Source organism: Kogia breviceps, chromosome 14, assembly GCF_026419965.1.
Source record: "Kogia breviceps isolate mKogBre1 chromosome 14, mKogBre1 haplotype 1, whole genome shotgun sequence".
NCBI lineage: Eukaryota > Metazoa > Chordata > Mammalia > Artiodactyla > Physeteridae > Kogia > Kogia breviceps.
In genome coordinates, this window is record NC_081323.1 from 89543658 (window position 1) to 89557944 (window position 14287).

The 14287-nt window shown below is 52.5% G+C and overlaps 1 protein-coding gene across 4 annotated transcripts in view; it reads left to right on the forward strand.

The window, feature by feature from the left end:
- SNX8 (sorting nexin 8) overlaps positions 1-14287 on the forward strand; it is a 39326-nt gene that overhangs the window by 342 nt on the left and 24697 nt on the right. For 2 of the 4 annotated variants that reach the window (XM_067012808.1, XM_067012809.1), the window contains exon 2: positions 803-988. The exons of the other annotated variants lie outside the window; for them this stretch is intronic. The gene's annotated coding sequence lies outside the window, so the exon portion shown is untranslated. The remainder of the gene's footprint in view (positions 1-802; positions 989-14287) is intronic. 4 annotated transcript variants of the gene reach the window in all.

Genomic DNA, 14287 nt, shown 5'->3' on the forward strand with positions numbered 1-14287 from the left:
TCTCCCCGGGACTGTCCGGGTCCCTGGGGGCCGCAGGGCCCGCCCGCCCCGCGCTTCCTGCTTGCCGGCCTGCCCGCCTCGTGGGGCGCAGTCCCTGAACCTGCCGGGCCTCGGCAAGAACTCTGGCCGCTCCGGACTTGCGTGTTCTCGAACGCCAGCCCTTCGTGTTTCTCCCTAAGTGCTTTTCTTAGCGGATGAGCGTGAGGCTTTTGTTTTCTAGGATGTCCCTGTTTAAAATGGTACCCCCTCTAGTCCTCTAACTGGAGGATAGATGAAGGTGGGTGTTGGTGTGAGTTACTGCTTTTTCTTGGGGGGTGGCGGGGGCCCAAGGTTGGAAGCTCCGGCTGGGCCGTCTGGCGAGGTGTCCCTGAGGAGGCCACGCTTAAAGTGAGTTCTGGAGGGCTGCTAGACCCTGGATTCATTAGGGAGAAAAAGAGGCAGGAGTGGAGTGAAGCTGCTGGGGGCAGGGGTGGCGTTGGCGCCGGACCGGCCTCACTGGCATGAAGTCCCTTGCTGAGTCTGCGTCTGGGGAGCAGTCCCCACCCCGCCCCCCCCATGGTCTTGAGATACTTTTCCTTTCTCATGTAGCTGTGTAAGGAGAAGCATGTGATGGCTCTTGCTCGTGGTTAGAGCACTGTGTTCATGAGGCCACACGTTCGAGCCCAGGTGGGCCAGTCGGCCCCCCTGTACCGGGGCTGCACGCTGGGCTCCCAGTGTTTGGGTACGGATGGTTCTTCCCCTGAGGATTGTAAAGCTGGTCAGAGTTCCTGGATGTGATGGTTACTCAGGGGTCTCTTTGCAGGTCCAGGGACGGCACTGACTGTTTCCTGCAGGGCTCACCCACTGGCTGCTGTTGTGGTGTCATCTACCACAGTTCTCCGAGACTGGCAGCAGGCCTTCCTTGGGGCCCTGGTGATTTTATTAGCCATCCTGGATGGCAGGTGAAATGGTAGAGGAAAAAAAACCCCCAAAACCCCACAACCCAGAGGCAAGTGACTTGTCTACAGTGGGCAGTGTGAAGGGGGCATGTCGTGGTGTGGGTGGTGTTTGGAGGGGCTGGAGTCAGAAAATACAAGTCTTTGAGAATGAATTTTGTCCAGAGATGATATGTGTATCTCTCATCCTTTAGCAAAGGTTTATTTTTGACTGTTGAAGAAGTAGTGGCTTATGGGTATACAGTGAATTTCCTCTTCTCTGGTGTTCTGTCCACACAGCCAGAGCCCACCGTTAGTGTTAATTTTGGGGATCGCGGGGGTCTAGGTCTTTGTAGTAGCTTTGGGATTGTCAGAAAAAATTGTGTTCACTGTGGTTTTCAGCCTTAAGGGTCTTTTATATTATATTCTAATCCCTGGAAGCTTAAGCTGTAAATGGTAACTCCCTCCTGACAAATTTAACTTTCAATTATGCAATACATGGACAAACACACAGAACATTATAAAGTCTCACCCCATTTGCAATCACCTCCTCTTACCAGTTTGGGATGCACCCTCTCATCTCTATTTTTAAGCCTTATACATACGTGTACTCAGACAACGTACACCTCCTTGTGTGCTTGTGCCCGTGTCTCCTTAGCGTGGTGTATTAGTTTTCTACTGCTGCTGTAACAAATTACCACATAGTGGCTTAAACAGCAAAAATTTATCATCTTACAGTTCTGGAGGTCAGTAGCCCCAAACAGGTTTCCCTGGGCTAAAATCCAACTGTGCACAGGGCTGCGTTCCCTCTAGAGGCCCTCGGGGAGAAGCCGGGGAGAAGCCGTTTCTTGGCCTTTTCCAGCTCCCAGATGCCTTCCGCATTCCTTGCCGGAGGATCCCCTTGCCCCAGCTACCGTGGGCCACACCTTTCTTGTCCTGTCATCTCTCTGATTCTCTTTCTTTTGTTCACTTCTTCCACTTTTAAGGACCCCAGCATTACATTGGGCCCACCTGCTAATCCACATCCTTGCCCTCCTTTCACAGTCAGCTCATTAGCAACCTAAACTTCATCTATACCTTTAATTTCCCCTTTAATCTATCAGACTCACAGGTTCCAGGATTAGGATGCACGTACCTTTAGGGGCCATTATTCTGCCTTAGATACCCCTAAGGAGTGGAATTGCTGGGTCAGGGGGTTGCATATTTTTTGTTTTAACAAATCCTTACAAATTATCCTTTCTGGTGGCTATTACCAATTTATACCTGTAACAGCAGTGCATCTTTTCCCCATAACCTCATCACCATTTCATACCATTTTTAAAAAAACTCCCTTCAGCATTAGAGAAATTAAGAATGTGTTTTATTTTTGTTTTAATTTCTATTTCTTCGATTAAACCTTCAGTGAGGTTTAGTTTCCTGTAATACTTTGACCTTGTATGGCCTTCTGAATGGATTGTTCTTATTTTTTGCCCATTTTCTTAAGAGATTGTCCTTTTTTCTTTGATTTTTAGCAGTTCTTTTTGTATTTTGGACATAAACCTGTGGTGGGTTTTATATTAAAATCATTAACTATCAAAATATCTGCTTGGAACACTCTTCTGACTTTGCAGCATGAGAATTTATTTCAGGGCTTGTTTAGAGGTTACAAAGCTCAACGATTGTGCCTTAGAGTGACAGAGAATGAGTATGATATGTGCTTGATTGTCTAATCTGATTTTTGCGATTGCATCATACACTGATAAAAAAAAAATAGACAGATTACCACTGTGTATCCCAGCCCTGCTTTCCTACAACCCTGCAGACCTAAACTTGGTTTTGATTGATTGATTGATTGATTGGCCACTCTGTGCGGCTTGGGGGGATCTTTGTTCCCTGACCAGGCATTGAACCCGAGCCCTTGGCAGTGAAAGTGCCTCGTCCTAACCACTGGACCGCCGGGGAAGTCCCCTAAACTTGGTTTTTAGAACAAGGGAGAATCAGCTTCCCTTCCGTTGGAGCGCCTCATTGGACGGTACTCCATAGATCCCGTTCGGTTAGGAAGCTCTGAGCCATTTGTCTTCCCAGACCTCTGGCTGCCTCCTGGTTTTCCGTGGGGTCAGGGCTGAGCTCTGCGCATCCTCCGAGCGCCTCCATGACGGGCCGCCGCCCTCTTTGTGCGCCTGCGCGGTTTCCACGCCCCCTGTGCTGCCGCCACCCCCCTCGCTGCTGCTGCTCTGCCTGCACACATCCGTTAGGCAAGTCATGAGCTGTCACTTGAGATGTGTGCATTTGACGGATTAAATTATACCCTAAAGTACCATCTGCATTGGGGCAAAAAACCTTCCTGTCCATTCCTCTCCCTCCGTTACACACATTTCCGTTGTCAACTCCACACCGGCAGAAACCATTATTTGTCTTTACATCCCAGTATCTAGAATAGTATCTGCTTCGTGGAAAGGGCTCTGATGATGGAAAAGAATTAAAGTTGTTTTTTTTTCCCCCACGTGGCATGCGGGATCTTAGTTCCCCGACCTGGGATCGAACCTGGGCCTCCTGCAGTGGAAGTGCAGAGTCCTAACCACTGGACCACCAGGAAGTCCCTAGAATTACATTTTTATTGTGTTTTTTTAGGATAGTATCGCGTTTTAGTTTGGTAACAATGGTAGCTATGGGGGTATTATTTAAATCGGTGTTAATGGTCTTTGAATTCCATCTCTTTCTCCCTTTCACACACACACACACACACACACACACACACAGACAATTTGCAAGGTAAAAGGTGTCCATTTGAAGAAAGAGGAACTGAATCACTATTACGTAGAACACGTTTTGCCAGAATTTGTGGTTAGCAACAAAGTGATATGTTCCGGGTTGGGGAATTCTATTTTGGTTTATTTTTTCCTTCCTAAGAAAAATGCACCAGAAAAAGAGATGTTTGGCCTGCAGTGGGGTGACGGGGAGGGGCTGGAGTGGTGAGATGCTGGAGAGATGTTAGCCGCCTTCTGTGGCCTGCGGTGCGTGTTAAGAGGAGCTGCCCTGGTGGTTATAACCTGGGGCAAGTGAGCAGACAGGCAGCCCGGACCCTTGGGAATTCGAAGAGCTCGACCCTTGACCACGCACGTCACCCTCTGAAGAACTGTAATGCTTTCATCCTTTGAACGTTTTTGTTGTAGAATCATTAAGAAGTCATAGCCAGACTTGGGGTAGACGTTCTTGGTGAAAGTACCAGTATTAAAACCTCACGTGGGACAGGCGGGCACAGGAGGGCCCCAGACATGACCTGTGAGTTGAGCTCTAGGGGAAGCTGAGGCCACACTTGTCTGTATTTCCTGCTGGCCAGGTTGTAGGAGGACACACGTGTCCTTGGGGTGTGTGGATAGGCATGTGGGTGGGGGCGGGGGGGTCCTTCAGTACTCTTACCCAATTTGGAGTATGTGTGCTAAGCAAAAGGAAGGTGAAATTGCACGATTGATGAATTCCAGGGAAGCTTGGTAGGGACTGGAGACATCTCTGAGAAGTACGTTTACATGATTTTCCGAGAGTCTTTAACCTGATTTGTGCCAGCGAAGTTCTCTCCTACAAGTCTTGTGAGTGAACTGTAAGCAGACCGGTAAAGATTCATGTGGCGTGTGATTTGGCACTTTGAGGAGAACGTCGCTGTACAAGTAAGATAACCACAGGTGCCCACGTCTTGTAAAAGGGAGCTCACGGTGAGCTCACAGCTGCCGCGTTTTAGTGTGTTTCATTTGTTCCTGTGCGTGTGCGTTTCACATTGTTAACCTCGAGGTGTAATTACGTTGGGTTTGGTAGTCTGTTCGTTTCACTTAGCATTATTCTACACTACTGAGAAGTTTTCATAATTCTCTACTTGATGTCTGTGTAATAATGAATCAAGGAATGTACGTTTGTGCTTTTAAAGTGCTAATGTTGGGCTTCCCTGGTGGCGCAGTGGTTGAGAATCCGCCTGCCGATGCAGGGGACGCGGGTTCGTGCCCCGGTCCGGGAGGATCCCACGTGCTGCGGAGCGGCTGGGCCCGTGAGCCGTGGCCGCTGAGCCTGCGCGTCCGGAGCCTGTGCTCCGCAACGGGAGAGGCCACAACAGTGAGAGGCCCGCGTACTGCAAAAATAGAAAAGAAAAAAAAAGTGCTAATGTTGTAAAATTTGATCCTTTGCATTGAATCAATATTTTAAAAAAAAAGTCCTGATGCTTGCACTTGGTAAACAGAGGTTCTCTCCTGCTAAACTAGTTCCCCAACCTAGAGGTGACTGCTGCTGTGTTGAATCACAGTTTTATTAAGCTCAGTTGTTAGGCTTTTAAGAGCTAGGGAGATGTCCTTAGATGATCTCTGCCATGTCCTGTTTAGTGACCTTTTGCAAATACAAGTACTGAGTCCCAGCACCCTCCACTGAGGATGTTGAAAGAAGCCAGAGAAAATACATACCATGGGATTCCTCTTTATATTAAGTTCAAAGTCATGCAGAATTAGACTCTGCTTACGCAGGTGATGAAAGTATAAATGAAGAGCAGGTGAAATGGCGTGAAAATGGGGCTGTGGTCGCCTCTGATAGGAGAAAGGAGGGTCTGCGAGGTACAGGTCATGGGGGCTTCCAAGATCCCAGCCATCTTTTAATTTTTTAAAATTTATTTATTTACTTTTGGCTGTGTTGGGTCTTCGTTTCTGTGCGAGGGCTTTCTCTAGTTGTGGCAAGTGGGGGCCACCCTTCATCGCGGTGCGCGGGCCTCTCACTGCCGCGGCCTCTCGTTGCGGAGCACAGGCTCCGGACGCGCAGGCTCAGTAGTTGTGGTTCACGGGCCTAGTTGCTCCGCGGCGTGTGGGATCCTCCCGGACACCTTGAACCCGCGTCCCCCGCATCGGCAGGCGGACTCTCAACCACTGCGCCACCAGGGAAGCCTCATCTGTTAATTTTTGACCTGGATAGGGGTTCCACGTGTGTTTGATACATAGTTTTGTTAAACTGTCCGTAGACATTTTATACCCGTGTGTGTGTGTGTGTGTGTGTCTATTTCACAGTAGAAAATGTTGGGGGGAAACCCAGTGTGTCCCAGATCCTGAGACATTAAGTGGACTTGCTAACAACACAGTTTGACAGGCAAAGGTGGGTGCTGGGGCTCTCATTTTAAAACAGTGTTGTGGGAGTTTTGGTGTCCCTTCGTTGTCACTCTCGAGTTAATACTGGAGGTGTATTTATGGTGAAATGCGTGTTCGTTGAGTTGACATCCACTGCTAACCTCGCTGTCCGTCAGCGGGCGATCCCTGGCTCCGCTGTTTCCGATGTCTGTGTCTGGGTATTATTGGCGCCGGCCCGGCCCGCTGGCGAGTCCAGGTGTTGCAGTGGCCCCTGGGACCAGCAGGAAGGAGGACCGAGACCCCAGGGCCGCTGGCGTCTGTGTGGCAGCCGGGGGGATGTCTGGGACAGTCACCTGCTGTTGAAAGTACGCAGCTCTAGGGCAGAGGCCGTCTGCTGAGACAGAGAGTCAGGTGACACTCCTGACTTGGCACAGTTAATTATCTTTAGAACAGTAATTTCACCTCCCGGCCTCACGGAAGTTCCAGTCCAGGCGGGGGGTGGAGGGTTTTCCAGGAACTGGCCACTCAGTGCTGGGGTTTCGCGGGAAAGGGAGAGTCGAGATTGCGTCAAAATCAGCGCCTCAGGACCCGAGGCCGGTCTGTGCGTGTGCAGGTCTTTATGGATCTCGGAGGGCTTTGTGCGCACCGAGCGCCCTCCGTAGGGTGGACGGTGAAGTAGGGAGCCTTGCGGGAGTCTCTGCAAGGGGTGACGGTTTGCCTGTGCCCCGCGGAGGGGCCCGCTCCCCCTGAGGGGGTCTCTGCTGGGCGCCCGGAGTACCCCGCCCCCTGCCGCCTTGCCGGGAGGGCGTTCTTCGGGCGTGCTTGGCGGAGCGGTAGCGTTGGGCGGCGGCCGCGATGCCGAGCCTTGCAGGGCAGCTGCCGTGAGCCAGACGCCCTTGCCGTGCCTCAGGTGTCAGGCGGCTTGGTCCTCCCAGTAACGCGGGGAGGCGAGGCGTCTCACCAGCCCTGCCTTACGACGGGGAAAGCTTGCCCGGCAGCCAGTGGATGGCGGACCTCGTTCAGGACCCCGTCCGGACGGAGGCCCTTCTGTCCGCAGAGGCTCCTCCTGGGGCGAGGGGCGGCTCCGGGAGCCTGTGCTCGCGTCGGGAGCCCCCAGACCCTCGCGGGGGTCGCGTTCGCCCTTCAGGAAGAGGCAGCGTCAGCGCCGGGCGGCGGTGCGGGCGCGAGCTTGGGCCTCCGCCCTGCACGCCGTCCGTCTGTCTGTCCGGGGAGCGGGGCGTCGGCCGGGGCTTGTCCCGCCGTCTGTCTGTCTGTCCGGGGAGCGGGGCGTCGGCCGGGGCTTGTCCCGCCGTCCGTCTGTCTGTCCGGGGAGCGGGGCGTCGGCCGGGGCTTGTCCCGCCGTCCGTCTGTCTGTCCGGGGAGCGGGGCGTCGGCCGGGGCTTGTCCCGCCGTCTGTCTGTCTGTCTGTCCGGGGAGCGGGGCGTCGGCCGGGGCTTGTCCCGCCGTCTGTCTGTCTGTCCGGGGAGCGGGGCGTCGGCCGGGGCTTGTCCCGCCGTCCGGGGAGCGGGGCGTCGGCCGGGGCTTGTCCCCGGCTGGCCGGGGCATGACGGCTCTCAGCTCACACCTCACGGCACGTGCGCCGCGCGCGACCCGCGACCCGCGTCCCCGTGCGCTTGACACGCTCCCGCCAGCCCGGTTCCGCCGCTTTGGCAGCTCCGGGCAGACGGGCGCTGCGCGGGAGTCCGGTCCCCGCTGCCCGCAGGACTAGGTCTCCACCGTCTAGGGCAGAGGTCGGATTGGGGGGGAAGCTGACGGACTGTTTTTCTCTCTGCGACGCTTTTCACGGCTCCTAATTTGTGCGCGTGGCAGTTTCTGAGGCGCGCCGTGTTCCCGGTGATTAACTGCATTCCTGGTCGTTTACGCCGCAGGCAGCTGGAAGGCAGGGGCCTTAAAAAATTCTTTTTTTATTTCACTTGTTTGTTTTTTATACAGCAGGTTCTTATTAGTTACCTGCTTCATGCATATTCGTGTATGTATGTCAGTCCCCGTCTCCCAGTTCATGCCACCCCCTGGCCCCTCCCCAGGCAGGGGCCTTGTCTCGCTCCTTGTGACCCCTTCTGTGGATCAGTAAATATCTGTTTAAACGGATTTAATTGTACGTCACTCGGCTTGCCGGGTGATGGCCTGGAATTTTATTAAAGGGACTGAGCGAGGCTGCGGGCGCAGGTCCCCCGCTTGGCCTGCGCTGGGATCGAGACACACTGAGTCTGCCAGATATCTTGGAACATGTTCGCTTTCATGTCCAGAGATCCTAGAAAACCTGAGTCACTTTCAGACGGAACCATCCAGGCCTGGGAGGAGGGTTTTTAAAAAAAGAACAAAACCAAAACCAGATTGAATTCAGTTCCACAGAAATGAGTATTCTTTTTGGGACTTAGAGCTTCTACGTTGTCAGTTATTCCAAGATTTCCCGAGTTAGCTAAAGAAGTGTTCTTTTTAGACTCTGGAAGACGTCCCTGGGCCTCCCCACATAAAAACATCCCAGAAATGAGAGACCTAAGAGGCTTGTTCAGGGAGAGACTCAATGAACCCTTTCAGAAGCAGGTTTGGTGAGATTCATGGAGAAGCCGGGGTCGCGCGGCTGCCCTGTGGCTCCTCTCGCTCCGAGTTGAGTCAGAGGAAATCATCTGATGGGCGACTCCTTTCGGGACTGGGCTTCGTCTTGTGACGTCCTAAGGAAACAAACCAGTGATTTCCCCCTCTCTTTGCGCTTTGGCCCCTCGGCTCGCCCCCGGGAAGGAATAGCCATGTTCGGCCGGAGAGGCCCCACTCGCGTGAGCGTGAGTGGCCCCCGTCCCCGGAGGTCCCGGGGGCAGTCGGCGCTCTGGGGATTTTACCAGCAGAATTTAGGGAGTCACATGTCAGGGAACCCAGTGCTTGAGTCAAGGAGCCACGTCCCCTGGCCAGCAGTTCATTCGCTGTGTGGTTTCATCTGGGCGCAGGTCCTGTAAAAACCAGCCGCGTGCTGGATGCGTTCGCGTATAAACACGTATTGAACGTTCTTGTAGCCAGCCAGTAGCGCAGATGGTATCGTCCCCGTCTTAGAGAGGAGAAAACTGAGCGCAGAGAGGCGAGCGGCTCGTCCGCAGCAGGCTTTGCGCTGAGACCCTCTGACCCCTGGCCCCGGCGTGGGGTGTCCCCGCCCCTGCTCCTCTCCACGTTGCGGGCCTCAAATGAGGCCCTGTGAGTTAGGGAGGCAACGAGGACCCGGTGTCATCGGGTAACCGGGTGCAGGTTCAGGCCCCACGCGTCGCCTGGCTGACTCTGGCCGGGCGGGCCATGCTGCCGGCTGGCCTCCAGTTTTCACATCTGTGAGACGGGGTCACGGTACCTACTTAGGCTGCTTGTGGGAGTCAAGAGATGTCATGTCAGCATCCAGAAGGTTCAGACACTGGTCATGGCTCTTGCTCTGGTGGTGGTCGATACTGCACACAGCTGTCCAGGTGACCGTCTTCTTCCGTGCCTTTGAATTGATGGGAAGGGGAGGAAGAGGGGAAAAAAGGGGAACTTGACTGGTTTCTTAGCACTCAGGGGCTGCCTCCACTTCCACTGACTTGCAGCTTCAGGCCACGTGGACCCCAGGGAGGCCCACAGGGTCTGGAGTGTGGCCACTTGGAGTTTCTGTGGCAGCATCACCAGCTCAAATTTTCTTACTTGTGCCTGAAACCCAGCCAAAGGATTTCACAGGTAGATGGTATTTTCCCTTCTTAGCAGACACCTTCTTTAAGATTGCGAGCTGTGTTCCAGGCACAGTGCTGGGGTGGGAGGATACTTAGTTTGTATTCACAAGAACTAGAGACAAGAAGAGAAGGAATTCATAAAGCATTCTTAGAAGCCTTATTGAGCTATTACTCACATACCACATAATTCGCCCGTCTCAAGGGCACAGCTCAGTGATGTTAGTGTATAGAGCTATGCAGCCTTCGCCACAGCTGATGTCAGAGCCTGGTCATCGTCCTGTGCCCGTTAGCAGTGACTCCCCACTCCCCGCCACCCCCTCTTCCCCCAGCCTAGACAACCACTGCTCTCTGTCTCTGTAGATTTGCCTTTTCTGGAAGTTTCGTATAAATAGAACCATATAATTTGTGGTCCTTTGTGACTGTGTTTTCAAGCTTCATCTATGTTGTAGCGTGGGTCGGTACTTCATTTCTCTTGATGGCTGAATAGTATCGCGCTGTATGGATAATTCACATTTTACTTGTCCGTCCATCAGTCCACGGACATTTGGGCTGTTCCCACGTTTTGGCTGTTATGACTAATGCTGACGTGAACGCTCACACACAAGTCTCTGTGTGGGCATAGGGTTTCGCTGTCCGTGGCTGTGCACCGAAGAATGGAATCCTTGGGTCGCATGGTAGCCCATGTTTCACCTTTTGAGGAACTGCCGGGCTGCTTTGCAGCAACTATGAGGGTTCCAGCCTCTCCACATCCTCAGCAACGCCTGTTGTTGCCCTTTTGATTGTGTCCATCCCAGGGGGTGGGATCTCGTGTGGTTGGTCGTGTTTTCATGGGCTTCTTGGCCTTTTGTGCGTCTCCCTTGGAGAAACGTCTATTCAAATCCTTTGTCCATCTTTAAAATTAGGTAATTTGTCCTTTAAAAAAACTTGAGTTATAAGAATTCTTTATGTATCTTAGACCCAAGTCCCTTATCAGATACACGGTTTACAGATGTTTTCTCCATTTCTGTGGGTTGTCTTTTTACTTTCTTCATGGTATCTTTTACAGCACCACAGTTTTTAATTTTGACGAAGTTCAATTCATCTATTTTGTTCTTCAGTTGATGCTTTTGGTGTCATACCTAAGAAGGCTTTGCCTGACCCAAGGTCATAAAGATCTACTCCTGTATTTTCTGCTGAGAGTTTTGTAGTTTTAGCTCTTACATTTAGGGCTGTGATCCATTTGGCGTGAGTTCTTGTGTACGGTGTGAGGAAGGGGTCTGGTGTCATTCTGTGGCATTTGGAAACCCGGTTGTCCATCATGAAGAACTTCTGGGGTGCACGTGCTGTGTGCCACCCCTGTGCTAGGCAGTATTGGGGGAATCAGAGCGCCCTGAAGGGGTTTATGTGGTGTGTGGGAGAAACCCGTGAACGAGATGGATTAGGAAAGCTCAGCAAGGACGTCCAAACCAATCACGAGAGTAGGAGGGTCAGTGACTAAAACTGGGGCTCGGGAAACACGTCACTGGTGAAGCGGTGTCTGAATTGAGCTTTGGAGGCTGGACGGGATGCAGTTTGGGAATTCTCAGCTCATAAGTACCAGAGGGCTTGGAGGGACCTTAAGAGGGAGTTTAGATTTTGCTTCAAGGTAAAAACACTTGAACCTTCGCAGGAAGGTGAAAAACATTCGTCTCTTGCTGTGTAGGTTGGTTTCCCTCAAGGCACGCTACAGCTTTCTGTAATCAGGGGTTTTGCCTTCTGTTCTTTGGGGGGAGGATAAAAGGATGTAGCTGTAGCCTGGCAGAGAGGCCATGGGGCTGGGAGTGGGAGGGTGTCACCGCCAGCTTGAGGAGATCACTGCTCCAGGGCTCCGCGTGGCCATGGGTGTTAACAGCCGTCCTGTGTGAGCAGCCCTGCCTTCGCGCTGCAGCTCACCGAGGCGCGGTTCCCGTCACCGGTGAGGCCTGAGTGCGGCTTGTGTGGGTGGGGAGGGCATGGGGCTGTCACCCGCCTCGGAGAACACAGGGGGCCTTGAGTTCTCCGCACGGCCTCTTGCTCCTGCGAATCGGGAGTCCTTCTTTCCGTCCACGGATGCTCATCGAGCGCTCACTGTGTGCCGGGCGCTGTTCTCGATCCCTGGGATACTAACTGGGAACAAAATCAACGGAGAGGCCTGCTCTCGTGGGGCTGATGTTCTCGTAGCGGGAGGCGCGTGGGTGACTCAGCGTCAGAGCCGCGGGGGCAGCTAGGGCGCAGGGCCGCTGTCCCTGAGGAAACGTCACCGAGAGCGAGTTTTGCACCAGGATTCGAAGGAGGTGGCCTGGTGCATTTCTGGGAGGAGAGCCCTGGCAGAAGAGACGACGGGTGAAGGCGCCCGGGCCAGCAGGGCAGCCGGTGTGGCCGGAGAGAGGGGAGCAGGTGGCCGGGGAGGGGGGTTTGCTGGCCGAGAAAGGTGAAGGGGCGTTTTGGGGGGGCGGTGGCGGACCTGGGGCAACCCCGCGTTCGGAGCTATTCTCCTTAGTGATTGCCATTCTAATCCTCAGTTAGGAAACTTTAGTTTTTTTTTTTAAAAAACTGCTGCCGGGAAACATGCACAGATCACTAAGGTGACTGCGGTAAGTCTCCGAGGGGCAACGCTGAAGACAGTGCTGGCGACGGAGAGGGGTGCACGTGGGAAGGTCAAAGCCTTTCGGGAAGCGGCTGTGAGCAGGAGAAAGGTGTGGAATTCTTTTGGATTCTAAGGATAGAATAAAAAATAGGACAAACCGTTTTGTGAACGGTGATATTCTTCACGCTGTTTTTAAGAGCAGAAAGCAGCTAGTAGGAGAACGGCTCAATGATTTTTAGTTCCGTATCTAAGTTTTTATTCAGTCTTTACAGGTAGTAGTCTTAATACCTTCGACAATATGGAACAGTGTTGTAAAAGGAAAGAAATCAAGGTAAAATGGCAGATGAGTTGCGACTGTATTCAAGAGTCAAGGGCCTACCAGAAGGGCGAGGAAAACCGGATGGAAAAGAATGAGTGTCGGCCAGCACGGGAGGCAGCTGGAACCCCCGCTGCTGGGAGTGTGAACTGGCTCAGTGACTTGAAAAACTGGAATTATTTACTGAGCTGCACACACGAAGCCCCAGGATCCAGTAATTTCACTCTCAGGAATGTGCCGAACAGAACTGCGTCCACGCGTCCACCGACGTGCCGGAGCTGGTGTGTCTGCAGCAGCAGCAGCGTGTGAAGCTGCCCGGGTGCCGCGCGGCCGCAGAACGAGTAACACAGGCCCCGGCCGGTCCACAGCAAGAAAACGGGCCGTCTGTACCCCGAGAGCCACGCAGAGGGCTCGTACACGCCGTGTTGAGTGGAAGGAGCCGGAAACAGAGGAGCTCGGGGTTTGAGTCCACGCGCATGGTATCGATAAAGAATCAGGCAGAGGTGACCTGTGGCTTTAGAAGTCTCTCCCTTGGGGAGAAGAGAGCGAGAGGGGTACCTTCCTTTATCCAGGTGCTGGCACCCCGCTGTGTACATTCATCGAGCTGAACAGTTCTGAGACGTTCTCTTCTCTGTAAGCACGCTCTGCTTCAATAGAAAAGGGTTTTAAAAGCCAGTGGGGAAAGAAAGGCATTGTATGTGTACTGTATATAATGAAACAGAATGTTCGCACGGACTTTCTGGACACTTACGTAGAGAAAGTGCACAGACCTGCCTGGAAATCATACCCATCGGCTCTAGGACAGTGGTTACTTTGGGATAGGAAAAAGGGGCTCGGGAGGATGGTGTGCATCTGTAACATTTTGTTTATTAAAAATCCTTCGCAGCAAAAAATAGGGCACAATGTCCTCTTTCGTGAAATCTTGGTGGATACATGGGTTCTGATGTTTCCTGTATTTTCATGTACGTTTGAAGTATTTCACAACAAAAATACGTGTATTTAAAAGGATCGGATGGAAGTGAAACTGTTCACAGTGATTGTCTGAGTGGCTAGCAGTTTAGGAGGTTTCTGCTTCTACAGAAAAGTTGAAGGAAACGTGGTCATGGAAGCTGGGAAACATGCTTGGCATTTGAAAATGGTTTGTGTCGTATCACAGCCCTGTACACTTGGAGGGTAATGCATGCAGTGAACACGGATGTACACAGATTGTTGGGTTGGAGAGATTTTCTGTATTTCAAGATGGTTTTTTTTTAATGGATTTTAAAAAATAAATATTTATTTATGGCTGCGTTGGGTCTTTGTTGCTGCACGTGGGCTTTAATAGTTGTGGCTCGTGGGCTCAGTAGTTGTGGTGCACGGGCTTAGTTGCTCCGTGGCATGTGGGATCTTCCCGGACCAGGGCTCGAACCCGTGTCCCCCGCATTGGCAGGCAAGGATTCTTAACCACTGCGCCACCAGGGAAGTCCCTTTATTTCAAGATATTGTAACGTTACATAGAATAGGTTATTAAAAGAAAAGTCAACCTTAAAGTTGATGAAGTTGAGGCCATTTACGGTTTCTTCCGTTGAGCTCCTGAGTTAGGGACAGTCAAAAGCTGGCTGGTGACAGATCACTTTCCAGGGCGAGCTGACCACACATGGGAGCAGCTCTGTGTCCAGGCATTTGGGGGGCGTTCCTGACGCTCCCTGGCCGTGGGGCTGCTG